We start from the raw sequence: 21,884 nt of genomic DNA, 5'->3' as shown, positions 1-21,884 counted from the left end.
CCCACTACATAATAGCCACAGACGAAGCTCCACGTTTAATAAGCAATTTTGATTTGGAGCAGATTGTGTGACGACGACGACGAGGACGACGACGAGGACCAGGCGAGCAACAGTTGCTGCTGCTTACTGCTTACTGTTGCATGCAACATGCGGCATACGGCATGCGGTGGCTACTGCGGCGTTGCCAAAACGTGAGTGCACCGGCGACTCATCTCATCGATAAGGCGAATGGTGCGCACTCATTTGCCAGCCGCGGTCGCGCTGCTCCTGAGAGCCGCTGCTGTCGTCGACGTCGCACTTGACTTTGTTGCTGACCCTGCCAAAGATTTTTAACTTGTCGCTTCCACCTGCCACCTTCCACCCCCCCACTCACTCCCAGTTCCTCTCACTCCCTCTCTCTCTCTCTCTCTCTCTCGCAGGCACAACAACCGCCAATGCCGCACATCAATCGATCTCTTTGGGGCTCTCGCGGCTCCGCGTGCGTTGACTTCGTCGTCTGCCAGCTTGGGTCTTTGGGCTCTGGGCTTTGGGTCTTGGCATTGGCATTGGAACCGGAGGAGGAGGCTTTTGCGATACTGTTTACATGGAATTCGTACTGATTGCTTCTAGTCATGCCCCGATTTAGGCGATTTAGCATTCTGTGATAAGCATGTCAATTTTCATTGGAATCGCATGTATTTTGATTGCATTTTAATTGGCAGCCAAAAACAAAAGGCCAGCAGCAGCAGCAGCTAAAAACTAATCCAACAGGCCACTATAATCAATAATTAAAGAAATGCCAATAGGGATTCGAGAGAACACATCTGTTTCTTATACGAGTCTACAAAACACAACCTGAAATAACAATATTATTAACTGCATGTTATATTCAAATTGTTAACTAAACTTTATTGATTCAACAACAACAAAAAGGCGAAGTAAAATATATATTATTCTCATAATATTTAAACACATATTAATCTGGTCTTACCAATTGAATAAATGTTCTCAATTTGTTGTAGAACGAAATGTGAAGAATTAAATAGGTGAACATCTTTTGTCTTTTTGTTCCCTCTACTCAAACGGTAAAAGAATACGCTGTCTTGCACTTGATTAGGGACAGATACAGTATTTAGACCTAAAAAAAAACCGTTATAATTATATATGTATTCATCTCACGTACTTCTACGTACTTTTTTGTAATCGGTGCTCACCTCATATAGGTTTTTATAACAACTTAAACGTTCTATGTACTCGTATATCTTGCAAACTAATTAAACAGCTAGTTTATAGTTTTGTCTTAACATTCATATTTCCTCAACTAATAACGAGTGTTACTGAAAATAAGCGGTTAAATTCGATTTGAAAGGAAATTACAAATCTAATTATTTTTAACTCGACACTTCTTATGTCTTCTGTCATGACGTCCGTCCCCACAAAATCTCATTCCCATTCACATCAGAAGAGTAATAGTAGCGCCAATTAGCTGTTAAGTTGAATTAAGTTTTCTCGTCTATTAACTGTCGGGGCTTAGCTGGCCAAATGGCAAATAAAGAGCCCCCAACGTGTATAGTTATTTTTGAGGCTTTCTTATCTATTAAGTTGAAATTATAATAATATCATTTATCTTTATTGTAATACAATTATACTCAATAAATATATCCAGTTTCTCACTAAAAAGACTCAGTGGAAAGTCTAAAATGGTTCAAAATTGTTGCCAAATTAAAGGGCAAATGCCTAACCTAGTATTACAAAACAAAACATTCTTGAGCTTTAAATAGCAACATAAACATAAAATAACGATGCGCGCAAAGCAAAGCAAAATAAAATATTTTTAGTAATCCAATATTTGCAGAGCTCTTGGCAGATGGGTGTCTTGTTTTGTCTAACTTTATGTTATTCCATGATTAACACAAAAAGTCAAATCTTTCCACCCATTCTGTGCTACTGGCCACATTATTTTTCTGCTCTCCTCTTGCCCTCTACTTGCCACAGATGCTTGCCGAACAACTTCATATGCGCCTCATCTCATGGCTCATACAAGTACGTGCAGCAAGCACCGTTGTTGCCAAATTAACAACTTTGTTGTTTGGGGCGCGCAAACACACACACACACACAGACACACTCTGCCACTCCCCATGTGGCAGTCCCCGCAACCAAGCTCCCCCCATTCCGACCACTGCCGACCCGCCCACACCATTCGGGCACGCACGCTTCCTATGGCTGCCAATGGCGTTGGCGACCGGGCAACATTTTGAGCGCTTTTGCCACTTAACCCCTGAAATAGTTGAGCGTGCGTCCAGCAACATAAATCGATCACGATCGATTTCTGCCAAAATAGATAATAATCGATAGATATGGCCGCGGACGCGGTTGCCGCCTCCACATGCCAGCAAGCCACATGTTGCCTGCCGCCAACTTCCTCGTTGTTGCTGCTCTCGATCCCATCCAAATAAAGTGTACAACAGCTTTAGCAAGGCATTTGCCGCATTACTATATATCCTCGGATCGAAGCAACAGGTCAACAGTAAACAATTATTTTAAATTTCTCTTCCTTCTCTGAGCCGAGAGAAGGGCATTTTCTGTTAGATCCAACAGAAAATGAAAATTAGTCAACAACAATTAATTAATTAGGAAATAACAAAGGAGACCCCCTTATGCTATCAATAATTATACCAAAAACATCATAAATGAAATGAATATAAAAAGTATAATTAAACAAATTAATAACAGAAATAGAGAACACTTTCATCTGATTGTTCGTTCTTTCGGAAAACGCAATTCATTCAACATGTATTTTGTAATCTAAATATAATTTCAAATAATACTATAATGCTATAGAAACCGATAGACAACATTTGTGGAAACTGTCAGCAAGTCTGGATAATCAAGAAGATATTAAAAAGCAGCACTCAAGAATCCAGTTCCTTGGTCAATCGTGGTAAAAATGTTTTCAAATCCAAAAGATATTCTCAACATATTAGGGTATTAAAGCACATAATACAACTTTTTCAATGAGACTCTTCTAGGTTTTTAAAAGCTCCTTCTGCCCGCAATTAGTCTTAAGTAATTGAAGGGAGTAAGATCCATTTTAGTAGAGCAGAAACAACTCGAAACATATTAAATTTGTTAAAATTGAAGACATTGCTCAGATTTATGTTATATTAATGCTTTAGTCTTAAATGTTCTAATCAAGAAATAATTTTAAATAATTATGTTAAACACAAATTCGAGGTCCCTTCCACCTAGAAAGTGGTGCAAGCCTTAAATTACTTAATTTTAATTGAAAGGGAATTATTGATTCTTAGCCTTAACACAAATTAATCGTAATCCTGAAAAGGTAAAAATTCTATTGCTGGGCTGTATTAAGAGTGTATCTTGGGCCGTTAGGTTTTTAAATGGGTGGTTCATCTCTTTTTTTTTAATGTATACACAATTTATTAAGCCAGTATTCTGTTTCTGAATGGGGAATACAAGAGTTGTCCAAAGTATGCATCTATAGGACGCACTTACATCTATGTAGGTATATGTATATTTACAATATTTTAGATTAAATATTTAAGATATTATACTATATATTTTACACAAGAGATCTCGTGGGGAGATCCTTTGGAATATTGTGATAAGCATAGTTGTAAGTATTTTAGCAGGAAGTAGGACCTTCTCCTCTCCCTTACTTAGTATTTGATTGCTAGAGCATTACATAGTCGTAGTGATCTCATTCTCAGTCTTGTCGCTGTTAGCTATTCCTGGCCACAATCTCGTGCAATCTTATCTGTCTATATGGGCATACATGCTGCCGCTGCCGCTGCCGCTGCAGCTATTGTGACTGCAACTGGCTGGCTGCGTGCATTTGGCCAAATGCAATCATCGGGCGACCACGGCAGCAGGTAATCATGTCAGTAAAAGGAAAATACCGCAACAATGTTTTCTTTTCTTTTTGTGGTGGGAACAAAATACCAAGCGAGCGATCACCCGACCGCCCGATCGCGTTGACGTGTTAAGTACCGAGGAAGTCAATACCAATACCAATACCAATGCCGATGCCGCCGCCATGGCTTGAAAATTTCAGACACTTGCCATACACGCTCTAGCTTGAAACTCTTTACTTCATGCCCAGTCGGTGAAATCCGAGAGCTATAATTTGCGCTCCCACTATTTTTAGCAGTCCAAACGAATTTTAACTTGAAAATTGCAAATTCGGCTTTTCTATCCCACCTTCCTCCCACGTTTCTACCTGCCGCCTGCCTCCCTCCGCCTCCCTCCGCACCTTCCCCACTTTTGTGCTCGCTCCTCATTCATCGCTCATCATCAACCAGATTTGGTTTCCATTACACTTTTCCATACGCCTCGATGCTTCGTGCTTATAGAAATTGTTGGCTCAGGCTCATGAACAATTTAATGGCTGTTGTTATTGTTGCTCCTCTAGCTGGTAAGTGTCTACCATTTGTGGGTGTTTGTGGGCGTTACACGGCTTGGCACCTCGATTCTTGTGGCACAGTTATTGGAGCAGACCGGCAGCTGATACTCAATCCGCTAACCCACATGTATCTATTAATAGGGAATTAAGAAGTTAAGCTCAAATTCTCAGATGAAAGAGTTCGCATGAAAATTGTTAGCTCAATTGAGTCCATCGCACTAAATCGAATTAAATTAATGACTCGCCTGGTTGAATGTAATTGATTCACTCATCTATTCATTTGAGTACTTCCATAATTGTTAAGTACTTACTTAATACTTAGACATTTAATTGGAATGAGTAACTACATTATTACTATTACTTACTTGTCTAAAAAAAAAGTTAATTACCAAATGGAATTACTTGCATTTTTACTCACTTAGTTGCTAACTTACTTGTTTACTTAATTAGTGGCCTACTTACTTATTTCTTTACTTACTTAGTTGCTTACTTACTACTTGTATGTGTTTCTACCAATTTGTTCAATCACTTACTCGATTAGCCACGACTTACTTGTTATAATTATTTACTCATCTGACTGACTTCATTAACAATTGGCTTTTGCTCTCATTTACTAACTATTTATAGAAACGTTTCAATTTTTTAATTACTCACTTATGTAATTAACCAGAACATATTTACTCAGGGGTAGCTACCTTATTGCTGGCTACTTACCTATTTAGTAATTTAATTTATTTTACTTATAACTACTTACTTCAGTACTCACTTAGTTGCTTACTTACTTATTTACTCGCTTACATTACTCAAATTGGATGCTTGTTTTTCCACCAATTTGTTCGATAACTTACTCGATTACCCATGTTATCGTTGGCCCTCTTACTTCTTTAACTTAACTCTTACTCACTACTTACTTTTGCTTAACTACTTTTGCACTCAGATACCCATTAGTATGTCATAGACACTTAGTTCATTTTGTATTAACCCACTAATTGTTTGATAATGAAAAGACTTGGAAGTCTTGCAATTTTGTCAACCCAGTTACTGCCTACGACTAGATTTTGCAGTTCATAATTGAGACATTTACTGCTCAGTTGTCAGTGCTAGTTGGCCATCGACACCCAAGGCGGTCATGCGATGGACCTGCTAAACGCATAATGCGTGTGCAGGATCGGAGCTAAAAGCTCTACAACTCAATGGGCCCCCAAGTCATGTGCCTGGCTGCCGCTACCTCCTACTCTGCTATTCGACCTGGGCAAGCTCATTATAGATGCAGCGCCGATTTGTTTTGTTGTCCCCCCATTTGACTTGGAATTGATAGCATCGGGCAGCCGGCAAAGGCAGTCGAAGACTGTGCCTGGGCAGGCTAGGCGGACTGTCTGGCCAGCTTTTCTGGCTTGGTTCAGCGTTCGGTTTTGTCTACATTTAAGATACAAATGTATCTTTCTACTGCGACTTTGAACAATTGAGTTTTGCGCATGCGCAGAGTGCACAAAATATTTTACATTCGCATAAACTTTGCATAGTTTTAGTTTAGCTTCCAACCAAATCGCCCCCTCCTAGTCCCATCCATCCCACTCTATAATCCATCCACATTCGCCACCTCTGCATTATAATTTGCTATCTATCTCTCTTTCTCATTCTCCTCTCTATCTCCAGGGATATTGCTCTTGTTTCTGCTCTGTAGATGCGTGACTTCTAGAGACGACCATGGTGGAAACAGCAGAATTCGGACACCTTAATAGATCCCCACAAAAATTCTCTATATCAATTGACAATTCTAGTTAGTGGATCTTAACGGTAAGTTTAATGCAATGTATATAAAAGATTATGATTTTTGAAACACAATCATTTTTTATTGTACTCGCTAGGGCCATTTATTAAAACCCTTTTCTTAATGATAATATACAAAACATCTGAATAGAAGTTTTCTCAGCCGATCTATTTGCAATCACAATTTTATTCAGTTCCCTACCTTGGTGATTTCAATGCTTAACATTTTAGAACGAACCCCCTCTCAGTTGAAAAATCATAATCGAAATCACCTGGACATGGTGTACTAATATTACAGCATCTATTAAGCTAAACTAAAAATTGTATCGCCTTTTAGAAAAAGAAGAAGACTGACTCCGCCAGATGTTTAAATTTCTATATTTTCTTGCTTCAAGTGATGTTTAAAAATTAGAAAATTAGCCTTTTTCTTCACAGAATTGATCGGTGCTTGCAACCATTGTAATAAATCAAAATTTGCACTTATACTATATATAGGCAGAAGTATGGTAAGGATCTAGCTTATTTCGGCTGAGAACTATTATTAATTTTGTGTGGAAGAAATATTTAGAAATATATTTAGAATTTCATGTTCAATATTTTAAATGGTTTTAAACGTAAAACATTCGTTCGACACGATGCGAAATTTCTCCCCCCTTATTAATGAGAGCATTATTTATAAGAAATTGCGTTACGTAACGAACTAATTAGTAATACTCAGTATTAGAAAATAGGAAGCCTAATTCTGTCAGCACAGCATAGATATCAGAGGTTTTTTTATTTATATATATACATACAATTTATTTAAATTTATACCCATAAATAAATATTGAATTTTTCTAAAAATCAACACTAAAGAAAACACAAAAAATAAAATATTAAAAATTGCATTTAAAAAATGAAACAGATTTGAGAACATTTTCAAGAGCAAATTTCAAATATCTCTGAGTTTGTCAATGAATTTAGATTTGCTTCAATCGAATTGTAAATTAGCGATGTCGGAGTCACGCACCCATCTCTAGAGGTGACCGATTTTGCTGTTCGTGCCTTTGTTGTAGTTGTTGTGGGGACTGCCAGCATTCACGCACGGCCCTGCGGCCGTTAAAGGTGCGCATTTTTATTTTAACATATCATTTAAAATTCATGTAAAACACATGTACATGTACATGTACATACATGCGAGTATACACTTGTGTGTATGTACATATGTGTGTAGCTATGTATGTACATACATACGAGTATCTGTAGCTACATATGTAACTGAAATGCCGGGCACCATATGCGACCAACGGCCACGCCAACGAAGAAGTTCAAGAAGAAGATCGAGCTGTTTTGCATACCGGAGGCATAAAGTACAAAACGCCAGTAAAAACAACAACCAACAACAACAACAGCAGCAGCAGGACTAGAACGTTGTTGTTTGTGTTGTGGGAAAGGAGTGTGGGCGGGGAATTGCGAAAAGTGAGCGCCAGTTCTTCGGCTAGGGCTTGGCTGTGTGGCTGGCCGGCGGGTGCGCGCATTCATAAACAGCGTGTATCTTTAGTATCTGCATCTGTACGTCTGAATGCAAACGTACATACATACATACATGCATACATATATATGTACATACATAGATACTTTGGCGGAAGATTCAGTCCAATGCAATGCAGTCGAGTCCATTGGTATCCCTGTGCCCTGAAAATCCGATGAAGATGTCGCGCTTGTTGCATGCGTCTGTGGCTTAACTGCTCCTTGCATTTAATTTGTAAACAAAGTCTTTAGTTTATGACTGGGCCGCTATTTTAGCATATCTAGCTGATGCTGAGGCTGAATCTAAACCCGAAGCTATACCTAAGATTAAAGCCGAAGCTGAGGCTTTAGGCAGCGCCAGCATTTTGTTTGAAATTTGTAAACAATTCAGTCAGGAAGCGGCAATAGCAAGATGGGCACACAATCCTTACACTACTGCACAAATGTATACACACCCGTCAAAAATCGTCCAACTTGTCAAAAAGTATACAAACGAAAAATATTACTTAATAAGGTGGATAACCATGATTAGCTTAACAAATTTATATACATATAGCTGTCTTACAAATTATTGTTGATTATTCGTAGCCACCAAGATTCACTTTCGTCACCTAAAAGAATTTTTACCTTCGTTGGAGGAACTGCTATCCAAAGAATTTTTGCGGCTTTAATATTTTAAGGGGAACCCAGCACACTGTACTTATATGTATTGTTTAATAAAATCAACCAAGTCAATTGAAGTTTTAATTATAGTCTCGATAATAAGTGATCAAGTAATGTCCGAAATACCGAAAATTATAGAATACCGAACACCATGTTAAAATGTTCTCTTAACAACAAAAGACTGATGGTTGTGAAAGCATAGTTTTGAAAGAAATTCCAGCCTTTAAAATATCAACAGAATATTCGTTTTTAAAAACTAAAGCTCGGAATTTACCATCCTTTGAAAGGCACTAAATAATCTGCTGTTTCTATGGTTTCTACATACACATAGGCAAAAAGTTTGCTAAACAGCTCTATTAATTTAATTATACACGTAGAGTTGTTAAAAAAAAAATCAAATCAGTCAAATTATATTTCCGCTTGATGAACATTTTAATAGAAAACCATTAGAATGTCGGACCATAGGCATCCACGTCTAAGAACTACGACTTTATGAAGTCACTATGAATATAATTTTGGCACAAACTTATAGCGAATAGTGTTGAGCCAGGCTGTCAGGAAGGCCAGGAAGCATTTGGCACTTGAACGCATTTTTATTTACATATGCTGGGCATTGTTGTTGCTGCTGCTGTAGCGGTTGCATGGCAAATGAGGCATTTCATCAATGTGGCAGGCATGCTCGCTGGCTGGTTGGCTGGCTGGCTGGCTGGCTGGCAAGTTGACCTTTGTAGCAGGCCAGGCAACCATAACAAATCACCAATGACTTGGCCTGACACTAAATGCAATTTATAACACTTTTTTGTAGTTGTTGCTGCAGAGAATGAGACTATTGTTGGTGTTGTTGTTGCTGCTGCTGCTGCTGCAGATTGTCAAACAACTTGAGTTAAAGGCAAGTTAACGAGCGTTGGCGGTTGCGGCAGCCGCTGCGGCTATAGCTGTGGCTGTGGCTGCTCCTCATCATTGCCATGAACGACAACTTCATCATGGCATCATGGCATCATGGCTGTCTGTCATCAACATCAACATCAACGCCCGAAAAAGTCATCAAACGCGTGCAACGTAAAATGCAACGATGACGACGACGACGACGTAGATGCCGTTCCTTCTGCTGCCACTGTCAGTCTGGCTGCTTGTCCTTTTGTCCATCTGTCTGTTAGTCCTTTGTCCGCCCGCTGCACTTGTCTGCCTGCTGCCAAGCTTTTTATGAACGCTTCGGCTTTAAAATAAAACTACCGCGACAGCACATGAATAATGCAAATGTCAAGCACAAGACCAAAGCCATACAGCCATGCAACCACCCACACACTCTAAAACATACATACATATATCTATATATACATACATATATATATTTATATCTATATATATATATATATATATATATATATATAGATATATATATATATATATATATATATATATATATATATATATATATATATATATATATATATATATATATATATATATATATATATATATTCTATATCTATAAATATCGAAGGCCTACTTTGTAACATCAAAATTCGTGCAAACATACAAGTAGATATTTACATGTAGGCTTCATTAGGGCCTAGTCTTTGATGGGTTAAGTATTTTGTAAAGAATTTTATATTTCCAAAGGAATACATTTACAATTCACGGCCTAGGGAAATATAATTATATAATTATAATTATACAAGTATATTAAAAATATAATTTGTATACTCTGTACATTAAATGTACAAGTTTGCGGGACCTGAAAAGTATTTATTCTTGATCAGCATGACAAGACGAGTCGATATATGTCTGTCCATCCGTCTGTCTGTCCGTATGAACACCTGGATCTCAGAGACTATAAAAGCTAGAGACACCAACATTTGCACAAAGATGCCTTAAGTGCTATACGAGTTCGTTATATTTTTTTGATTACCTCCCCCCCCCCCCCCCCTCCGATTTGTCATTCGTATAATTGCCTATATCTCGACTATGAGACCTAGGGACGCCAAATTTTAGTCCGTGGTTTGTCGTGCCTTTTTGAGTCAACACGCACTGCCAGATATAAGTATATATGTATGTTCCTATGTATGGATGTATGTATACACATGAACAACTGGGCTTAATGCGCTATAACTCACACACATGCGCGCACACATACTCGTACATATAGTACATACATCTATCTAATATGACCGACCGCCATCACTCATTAAGCTGACGTCGCTGTCAGAGTCAGATCCATGGCCAGAACCAGACCCGGGACCCGGGACTCGGGACAGGGGGCCCCCAACCTACATGCCTGCATTCGTCCATCGGCTTTATTATTATAGAAAATGTTTGTAGCCTGCGGTTATCAGCGCGCAGGAAATTGCGATTTTTCATTTCAGTTTTGGGCGCCGTTTTTGTTGCACATCAAATTTTGTCAAATTTTACTTTTGCCTTTTTGGCTTGTTGACTTGCATGCGTACACTGCCAGCCATAAGTATATCCACTAAACTAAATGATATGATATGTTATCTAATTATTTAAATACTTAAATTTTTTATGTTTGTGATAGATAACCGAATATTTATAATTATATTTTTAAAAAGGCCAATCGACAAAGCTATTGACTATTGGCTCCCTTCCGTAGAAATCCAGTTAGCTAGGAAGGAGAAGGTCATCAATGTTCCCATCTACTTGTATTATGAAAATGTGCGTCGATATTTTTGTTAGGACTGTCGCCATTCCTGATTTATTTAAGAGACGGGCATTCAATTTATAGGAACATTTTAAAAGTTCAGCTAACAAGTGGCTACAATCTATTGACTGACTAGTCTTACACAATTTTCTTGAGATAAGTTCTTGAGTTATACTAATAGCGTATCAAGAGTAAAAAAGTGATATTTAAAAGCGCTACACAATATTTATAAGTTTTCTTCACGTTCTCATAGATTCCCCTCGATAACAGCGAGCATCACAGACCTCGTACTAGAGCCTGCCAAATAACTTCTAACTTTTAATCCTCGAAGACCCATTTAATATTGTATTTTGTAAGATGCCACTATTCAAGGCACATCAACTAATTTAATAATTGTCCTTCGACAACAATCAAAAAAAGACAAAGTTTTGTGGAAATTATTTGTCGGTCTGACCATACCTTTAAGCATCAAACAAGCCGGCTATAATATTTTAGAAGCCAACAGATTTGTCAATATACATATTTCAAACAGTGTACTTTATTATTGTTGTTGCTGGCGCTGTTGTCATTTTAGCAAAATAATTAACACGAGCCAAGGCAACCCAGTCAGGCAGTCATCCATCAGTCGGAGAAGCTGCCTGCCTGCCTGCCTGACTGCCTGCCTGACTGCCTGGCTGGCTGCCTTAAGGCAACGGCAATGGCAACTGCTCTCTAAGCAGCCACATTATATGCGATATTTTGCTTTTGATTATTTTAGGTAATACTTTGCCTTGCGGCCAGCCTGCTTACACAGACAGGGTTTTGGTGTAGGATTGGATGGGGATGGAGATGGGGGTGGTGGTGCTTTTAGTTGTAGTGAGGGGTGGGGAGGTGGTAAAGGAGCGGGTGAGGTCGAGGGCAAGAACGGCGACAGTTCAGTGAGTTGACAACAAGAAAAATGCACCTCATTTTGCTTGATTGCTTGGTTTGCTCGGCTTCTTCGGCAACTTGGAGACTGCTTGCTGGTCTGGTGGCTCATCTTCTCTCAACTGGCACATGTGCTCGTAATATTTTAGTGCTTTTTGCTGCTCCTTACTTATGCCATTGCAGTGCCCGTAGCAGTGGCAGGACCAGTGTCTATGGCTGCGGCTGTGGCTGTGGCAGCGGCAGCGGATATCTAGCAATGATGATGACGATGGGCCGTTATTTGTTTGATATGCATTTTATTTTTAATGGCCGCCTGAAAGTAGGCAACATGTTTTTACTGCTGCTGGTACTTCTGTTAATTAAAGTGAAAGGCCGTTACTCTTGTTATTGTTGTTGTTGTTGTTGTTCTTGTTATGATGACAACTAGATGCCGTAAACAACGCCAGAGATCAACAACCCATTAAGCACATTGTATTCGCATTGGCGGAAGCAATTGACGTAAAAATAATTACGCAACATGGGTTAAATGCGTCAGCATCTCCACAATGTTACAATTAGTTTATTATACCACATTGGCGGCTCCAATAAAATCAAGTCATAGAGTAAGACCATTTCTATACTCTTCCCTCAAAAGAGTGAGGGTATGTTGTTATTTGTGTGTGAGTTTTTCATACTTTTTAATATTTGTATTCTGATCAGCAAGATTTAAAATTTTTAGCGACGACTTAAAATCGCAATGTGCCTTGACTCTTGAATCTTTTATTGGTATTCAGTACGATAGCTTATTTATTATTTTCTATTTATATACATTTATTTGTGTATTCTTTATTAGACACTTTTAACTATTGACTCTAAATTTTTTGAAGACGTACATACATACATATGTTTTTAATTTCTATTCCATATTTTAAAGGTACAGTTACCATTCTGCTATACTGGCTGCGCTTGTTAGATGTACCTATAGATCACAATTGCAAATACGAATGCTATTGTGACTGCTATATGCGTTACTGCCTTCTATTGTGAGTGTAAATGCTGCTTAATTAAAAAAAAACGGTTAATAATTTAAGCTATCTATGTGACTTTCTGAAAAGGGAGCCTCTTCTAATGTAACCATGTGCATAACCTTGACAAATGATGTGCAAGCGGAAACAAATAGGAGGACTTTATTTATGTGTCCATAATATTGGGTCTGCAATGCCTTCTTCTTAACCCTACAAATATCAGTCGAAACGTAATATATGTACTTTTTGCGAGACTATTTTGTTTAGCTTGTAAATTTGATAATGCATTTTATTGCGCGTGCTTGTAGAAAGCCTAGAACTATCCTATCCAATAATTTTTGACATATCAATAACCCTTTTTTTCACGACAATAAACGATATGCTCGATGTTTTTGTCTCAATAGGAATAATAAATAATTCAATTGTTCCAGATGTATTAAACAATTATTTATGAGATTTCTTCACAAGCCGCCTATCAAGAAAGTCTTGCTTCATAACACCCCACTCTAAAAGGTTTACTTGATGATACTCTGTGGTTATTTAACAGAAACTGTTGCATACTTTTGTGCTGAAAAGTAACTAAGTCTTTGCTTTAACTACAAAGTACAAAGAGACAATCTAAGAGAGGTTGCTTTAAAATTGGCAAATTTTGCTTTTCCTTTTGCGTCTTTGAAAAAAGTTTCAAAATATGCTCGTCTTAATGGGGCAGTTGCTTTGTAACTCCAACCCTAAAATTATGTATCACTTATGTGTACGGATGAATAGAAACATATGTATTTATGTATTTGGTTTATTGGAATTTGGTATTGGTATTTGGTAGATTTATTCTAAAACTATGAAAAGCCGCCCCACCCCACCTTATGAAGCAAATGCATCATATGTTAGTGTGGAAAATGAAGTTCTGGAGTTTGAAGTTGGCTATGAGAATCGGCGAATTATATATGGGGATGTAGCTCAGTGGTAGAGCGTTCGCTTTGCATGTGAAAGGCCCCGGGTTCAATCCCCGGCATCTCCAAGCAATCACTTCTTTTTTTGTCATCTAAAACGTTATTTTATGCAAACAATCCATGCCGGAAAAATGTTAAATGAGTCAAAACGAGTATTGGAATTTTTTGCAAAACGATTAGAACATTATTTTTCTTATGTTATAAGTACGAGTACAATCCAAATATGGTTGCGATTTTGGCAAGCATCATCATCATCATCATCATCCAATCCAGACAGCAGTGGCTTAAGTAACTCTTTTGAGGCATTTAAGCAAAATTTGCGAGTAGTATTTTTAGCAAAGGCCAATCATGTCGCAATGCATAAAAACAAATTAAACATTATTATTAGTTCCATACATGTACTATAGTGTAGTATGTTTGTTTGCTTGTATGCTTAAGTTCTTGTGGAGTGGCTTAAGCCAACTTATGAAACTGATGAATCGTCGGCAGCATCGTGACGTAAACGCACAAAGAGGCGGTATTCCCCAGACAAACGATTTAACGAACACCCAGAAAGTTGATTTACTCTACTCGTATGCTGCTAATGATAAATCCAAGCTATATTTATTTAAACTAAGTAGGCACGAGCGCAGCTTTCCGCCGCAGGCAACTCATCAAGAGCTCATATTTATGTATTATTTATTTTAAGCCTAAATTGGTCAACTCCATCAAAAGACTGCATCGGCTCTGAAAACGGAAAGAAAAGCCAACGCCCAAAAGCTGAAGCAGAATTTTGACCATCAAATGATTGACAAATTGGTGGCATTTCGCGCCACTATCTTAACTGCTGCTAATCATGTCAATCAAACCGGTGACGATATTTGAGCCATTAATTAATTCCAATGGCTATATAGTACGAGCAGCATATATGTTTAGATAGTCGGGCGATTTCCCAATCATTTGTTGTTTGCAAATCGAAACTATAAAATCGCAAACTGGAAATATATTTTGTAACTGCAAGCAACAATAACAAATTCGCAAATACAAATTAAATAGAGCTGATTTCATTCACCAGCTGCGAATGCGCAACTTGAAAACTGAAAGCTGGAAACTAGTTTGGACGACCCGCCTGAGAACCAGAACCAGAACCATCAGCATCCATCCACATCAGAATTCATTGAAGATGTCAACTGAACTGAAACATACTGTATGCTGATGGCTTTATTATGCAAAATAAAGTCACTCAACAGCACTCACTGAATTGTATTTTTATCGACATCATGGATTACCTGGAACTGCTAAGCCGTTTTGTCCAAATACGAATACTACATGCTGGTTGATGACACTCCAAAGCATAATTATTTCTGTTGTGAATTATAACTGAATGCGTTCATCGATCTACTATATCCAATGGAAAAATAACTATTTAACACTTTTAGAATCAGTCACTCGAAGTCAAGAAATGCAAGCATAAAATGGTTGATTTAAATACGATTTTTTTTTTCGTTTATAATAATGAATTTATATTTGATTTTGGCTTTATTAGGCTTAATAAATAGGATCATTCCTGAATCGAGATAAATAATTATCAACAAGTTTTGGCGAGTTTGAAAAATAACTTAATATTTGTTTGATCTTTAAAGATTTACATTTTCATCGATTGTGTTATCATGGGCACACTTTTTAATGTGCCATTGTTCTATTCTTCGAGCAGCCAAGGAGTTCACACTTTGCCAAAATTGTTTATCAACGAAAATTTGAACGCTTCTAAAACTTTATCATATATTTGATATTGGAAGACAAATCAAGTCGGAATTGCGGAAAATAACAACATATCCGTAAACACCCTTTTCTGAGAATTTGTAATTGTTTTCTAAGAAGTAAACCTTTTTTTCATGGACACTGGAACAGCGTCAACGAAAACGGGAAACACTGCTTAAACGGTTTAGTCAGCATTATCTTCCGAATATATAGATTTTGTTGAGTACTTTAGGCGAGGAAATAGTTGTTCCTTCCCTTCCTTCACATTCAATTGAGGAGTACTAGACATTTATTTGTTCAACAATGGCTCTCAAAGGTTGCTTACTTTTAGCTTACACTGTTCCTAAGTGGGACAGAGAGAGAGAGAGAGAGAGAGAGAGAGAGGCATTGACACCAACAAACGTCAGCTTGCTAATTAATACATATGTATAATTAAAATACATCGTTCAAGTGTTAGTCGTTTCAAAGCTGAAATTATTACTTTACAAGTCTTGCTTGCGCTTACATTTCTGAGTTCTTTTTTTTTTTTTTTAAAAAACCAAATTATTGGCTTCTTTTTTATCTAATTATAGCCCAACAGATTGAGATCCATCATTTCGGCTTGCGGCTTAATTAAGTAGTAAGAAAGATGTTCTATTGATTTTGTTGTCTACTAGATGGATCAACAATAAAATGACGAACCGGTTAATTGACAAACTGCATAATACAAAAAAAAAATATGCTAAAATTCTAAAATCAAAACACGTTAACGGTAAAAAAATCAGGGTAGTTCCATTTTTATTGTTTTTTTTTTTTTCAAAACCCGATTTTTCGACGATAGTTTGCTTTCGAAAACAAAATTCCTGAAAATGTCAAAGCTGACAGCAGCAAATATTTATGTTGTCAGCAGCCAAAAATGCAAAATAAACAAACTTATAAATAGAAAGAATGGTCTATGAATCAGCTTCACAATTTGTTTATACTTCAGTCCAATTAAGGAGATATGACAAATGGGCTAAGCCTTTTAATCCGGTATCTAAATTGTAGAAGCAATGTAGTCATTTTTATTCGAATATGTCTTCTTAAAGTCCACCCCCATTCATTATTTACAAGTAGTAGAGCGGTGTTAGTCTGTGCTCCCTGGAAGTCTTCACTTCTTTAAAGCTTTTCCATTCTGCATAAAATTTTCATGGAAGTTACATTATAGCGTGATTGAATGAGCACACCAAGTGGGGTTGCTTTAGCTATTATAATTGCTGATACTACTTAGTTCATACAGACAAACAAGGGCACAGATTGGCAAACACGAATATATTTTGTAGGTATTACATACTTGTATGTACATCCCCCATGTTCCAGCATGGTGTGCATGTAATGAGCAAATCATCTACAGTGACAATTTGAACAATCATTTGTTAGGCTGGTCATTGTGGGAGCCAGGCCTATGGTGCGACCTTGTGCAGAAACCACGGCCAGACACACAATTTGGCAAACTTTTGTGGTCAACGGCAGCTAAATATAAATAAAAACAAATTAGGAAACGATTTGTGTGTCCGCATAAAGCAACAAAAAAATAAATAAATTGAACAAATTTTGCAGCGTAACGAAAGCAGCTCAAAACTGCAAGTTAATAGAGGCTAAGAAATCAGCTCTGAATGGACACAAGAGTGTGATTAAAATACTATACAACCGCAATTGTTCGGAACGGCGTACTCGTATATACATACAAGTATGTTCATGGCACGCACAAACCTTGAAAGACTCTTCACTTTTGGGTCAAACTGTGAACAGTATGTTCGACATATTGTCAGCAATATGGCAAATGCTCGTATAGATATCCCCCACCCCGCCCTCTTCAGCCGTACATCCATTCGTTCGCCTCCCATCCATCTCTGTCGTTTCTAGCGCATTAACATCTGGGCCACACTCGATGAGGATGAGGATGATGATGAAGATGAAGATCAGATAATGATTATGTTAATGATGATGGTGGTGGCTGTAAGTCAATCGCAGCCACTTTGGCGTTCATCAATTAAGGCGGTTGCCAAGCAACTTTCCGTTTCAATGTTTGCACATCAAATTAAACGCACTTCAAATGCTGTAGCAACTACTACCTACATGCTCGCACAGATCAGCCAACCCGACTACCTACCATTTACCTGTTCGCACACTCATCGACTACTGCCATGTGCCCTGCACTTGAAGCGGAAGGGTATATGGTTAGATTCAACGACACTAACCGCAATAATGTATTCACTCGATTTTCAAAAGTATAGAGAATATAGTAAATGGTTTGTAATGAACGTGGTTTGGGAATGGCTTAAATCTAGCTATTATCGCTGAAAAGATATAGACGATCAAGCCGAAAGAAAGTTGGACAAATGGACAAACGCATTTGTGTTTTACTTTTCTTTTATTTTTTTTATCTAACTTCAATTTTGTTTTTCTTGCTATTGTGACATTTGAATTCACAGTTCAATCGATTCATATAACTATTGAGAAACGTAATAAGTAAGATGAAAAAAGAAAGTAAGGCGTTAAGCAGAAGCAATCTATAAGTAAAGAGATGGCAAAAAATTAGTCTTTAATCTTTAAACATTTTTTTTTGTTTTTTCAAAGGCAGTGAAGGGTATTAAGCTTCACTTCAAGTCCCAAGGCAGCATTTGACATCTTTTTTAAAGCATACACGTGCTTTTGCCTTGCTGATTATTTCTGGTTTTTTTTTTTTAACGTTTGTACTGACTACTGAACTAACATTTAAAACCAATGCCGATCGGTCGTCAAATGGCTTGCAGATGCAAAGAAGTTGCAATATTTATTTGTTACACATGAAGCGGAGCAAGTTGTTGGTTGTTGGCACTGATCTTAAGATGTGTGACAAAATCGAGGCCGTTCTAGGCGCTTCTCATCGAAGTTTCATACATGATGGATGCATTTAAAGTTCAGTGCTGATTAGTAGACGTAATTCTTAGGATGAATCAACAGTACAAATGAATTGCGAATCAAAAAAAGCTGTTAAATACAAGTATGTTGTACTTGTACACTCAAGAAAATATTTTATTTTATTTTATTTTTGCTTGGAGTTTTATATTATCGTACTATATCATAATAAGGTCTAGGGGATAATCTTTTGACAAAAAAGTTGTACTTGTACATTCAAGAAAATATTTTAATATAGAGTTTGCTTGGAGTTTTATATTATCGTACTATATCATAATTAGGTCTAGGGGATAATCTTTTGGACAAAACAAGGTAGTCCATAATATTAGTCAATATTACTCTGAACAGATTTACTTTTGTATACCCATAAATAATAGGTTCTATGCATATTCAATATTATTTTTGATTAATTTTTGTCATGCCTGTTTAATAGTATTGCTGTGATCGTATAAATATATACTTAAACGGATAAAATACATTACACTTATAAATGTGAATATTAAGCATATATTTTTGCAACATTTCTAATGGCAGTGAATGTTCAAATACGAGTATAAAAATATAGGGCTCTCGCAACTCCGAGAAAGATCAAGTTCTTCTCACATCCCCAAACTTCTCATTAGTCTAATTTGGTATATATTAGCAATTACATCTTCATGTCATGTTGCATCGTGCTACGTACCCTCTAAAGGAAGTGTAATATCTGTGCTATGACAGCTATATGATATAGATCAGATAGTTATTATGAAGGTTTGCTTAAAACTAATAAATACGAAACTGCGAAACTGCGAAACTTTATAAACAGAAATAGTTATCATACAAAGAATGTTTTCGCCACCGAACTGTCCCATGGCTATATATAGATTAGACAAGTCTACATACCAGGTTTGGCTGGACATGCTGATCATATATGCTCCAGAAACATGATGTCTCCAATATTTTAGGTCTCATATACCTCTATATAACATAAAGTTAATGGGAAGTGCTTGAGACAAGCTTGGACCATCCAGACCCGGGCTGGACTAAGTAAGCCGATGAGCCGATCGGCAAATGCTTTGGATGCTCCGTTTATGACTATTTCAGGCGTAGCCCAGCCAGATCAAAGAGCATTGCCAGACAACGTGACTTTAGGAGAGTTGGGCCATTATCGATTATGATGAGAGATTTGTCTGAAATACAAAATACAATACAAATACAAAACAGTAATTTAAAATAAATCAACTGCTGGAATTCTTCTAAAGGTTCATTTAGTTAATCTTAAAGGAGAATATTTTTTTAATTTCTTGAAAAGAATTGGAAATGTGCTGCAAACGAGAAGCCAAACCTCCACAATGTGGCGTGCTTAAAAGACTAAGGCAATGGGTCTTCACGCTGGCAGCGTCAAAGCCATTCACGGTGGCGCTGGCGGTGGCGGTGACGGTGGCTCTTTGGCTGTGGCTCTGCAGCAACTTGCAACACATGGCAAATACTGGAACCATTTTGTAATACTCTCGCCTATTTGCCATAAGCATGCAATTTGCAATGTTATTAAAGTTGTCGAAGGTGGCTGTTGTTATTGTTGTCGTTGTCGTTGTCATTGTTGTTGTTGTTTTGTGTTGTGTTTGCTTTGTTGGCTGCTGCAGTTGCAAGTTGTTGAGCCACACGCACGCACACACACACGCACACACTCAAACACTCCTTAAGTTGGCTAACAAACGCATTGTGTTTCCTTATTTTAAGTTTAAACATGAGCTGCGCTGTGGCTAATATGACAAATTTAGAGTTAAGTCGAAGCGACTATATGGCCGCTATAGCTTTAGCTACGAGTATGACTTGTGGTGGCTGTCAGCATAAATAATTTGTCGCATTTTTCCGCAATATTTCAGTGCTTTGCTTTTTGTTTTGACCTCAACGGCGTTGCACGCGCATGTCAAAAGCTTTTTGAGGCTGGAGCAGAAAAAATAATAAATAAATAAAACCGAAGCAAAAGCAAACAAAATGCGTTCGGCCTACAGAAGCAGAAGCAGAAAAAGAAACAGCTCTCTCTCTCTCTCTGTCTCTGCCTCTCTCTCTCTTTATCTCTCTCTGTTAGCCATATACTCATAACGCCCGAGGGCTAACACTGATCTAATACCAACAATCAATTCAATTCGACGGTTCGAGGAAAATGCGAAATCATCAGAAATGAATTGTAAATCGAAAGTAAAAGTTGCACAGAGCGCTGCTTAAAATGCTGAAGAGTCAATATTCAAGTATGAAATGAATGCATGATCGATAATTTATGACATCTGGGAGGCAACAAGTTCTGCTGCCACGATTTATATTCACCTTTTATGGCATTAGCTCTAAGATATTTAATTTTAATTGATTTATTATGCAGATTTGTCAATATAGAGTCAACATCGTTTTAAACTAGTTTCGAATTTCTATTATAGCTGTTTGCTTTTCAAGTTCAATGAACAAAACTCTATGGAAAAAAATGCATGGAAAGCCATAAATGTTACGCGAATATGCTTTATAAGGTCGTTCAAAAGAGAAGCTGCTGCCACATGATATTGTGAGAAAATTTGAATAACACAATGGTTAAGCGGCATTCTGAATCACAGGTGCCATAATAAACATTAATTTTAATCGATTTGTGAATATATACTTATTCATACGTAAGTTGTTGAAATTCGTTTCGAACCTCTTCAATTGTTTGCTCTTACAACAATACAAATTTCTCTCGACTTAGGAGAAGCTTAAAATTCACTTTGTTTGCTAATTCTACTGAAATTGCTAACAAATTCATCTTTGATTTGAAACTGTAATACAAAATACCTTTTAAAAAAAATGAAAAACAAGCATTTGCAGCTAAACACACAAATACAGAAGAACTGTATTAAAAATTCCATCTTACTAGGCCTTCAAGACGTCCAGAAAGACAGACCCCACTAGATATCAATGTTTTACTTAGTCGTTGTTCCATAGGCATAGCTGCTGTCTTAGAGTGTATTTTAATCTGATTATTTTGGAGGGAGAAAAGCCTTAAGTTGGCTTATTTTCAGGAATACATATTTTGAAAAGTTTGGTAAGCATTTACGCATCAGCCCGCACTTTCCCCACCGCAGTTTCCCCACTTGCGGGTCAAATTTGATGCACTTACTATTAAATCGACCACAAATTGTTTGCAAGCTTGCCTTTTTTCTTAAATAATCTAACTAGTTCTTAATTAGAATTGAGTTTGCAACTTCTTTTTATTGTTTTTACTTTTTGTTTATCAGGCTCATACATATCTCATAATTTTCCCAGTTGCATGTTTAACTTTTCATTTGATTCTACGGCCGATTTTACAGCCTACAAGCCCTGATAGAATTTACTTGTAAAAATTTTGAGAATGTCATACAGA

The 21,884-nt window shown here is 37.3% G+C and overlaps 1 non-coding gene across 1 annotated transcript; it reads left to right on the top strand.

Moving 5' to 3' along the window:
* The first annotated feature begins 13,854 nt into the window (after nt 1–13,854).
* Nucleotides 13,855–13,926, top strand: Trnaa-ugc. Its single transcript has one exon. It is a non-coding gene; the product is annotated as a tRNA-Ala (tRNA).
* Nucleotides 13,927–21,884: the final 7,958 nt, after the last annotated feature.

Source organism: Scaptodrosophila lebanonensis, unplaced genomic scaffold (genome assembly GCF_003285725.1).
Source record: "Scaptodrosophila lebanonensis strain 11010-0011.00,11010-0021.00 unplaced genomic scaffold, SlebRS2 tig00000092-arrow-pilon, whole genome shotgun sequence".
In the NCBI taxonomy this organism is placed as follows: Eukaryota; Metazoa; Arthropoda; class Insecta; order Diptera; family Drosophilidae; genus Scaptodrosophila; species Scaptodrosophila lebanonensis.
Note: the sequence above shows the minus strand (reverse complement) of the source record. Positions and strands in the feature narration are given on the sequence as shown.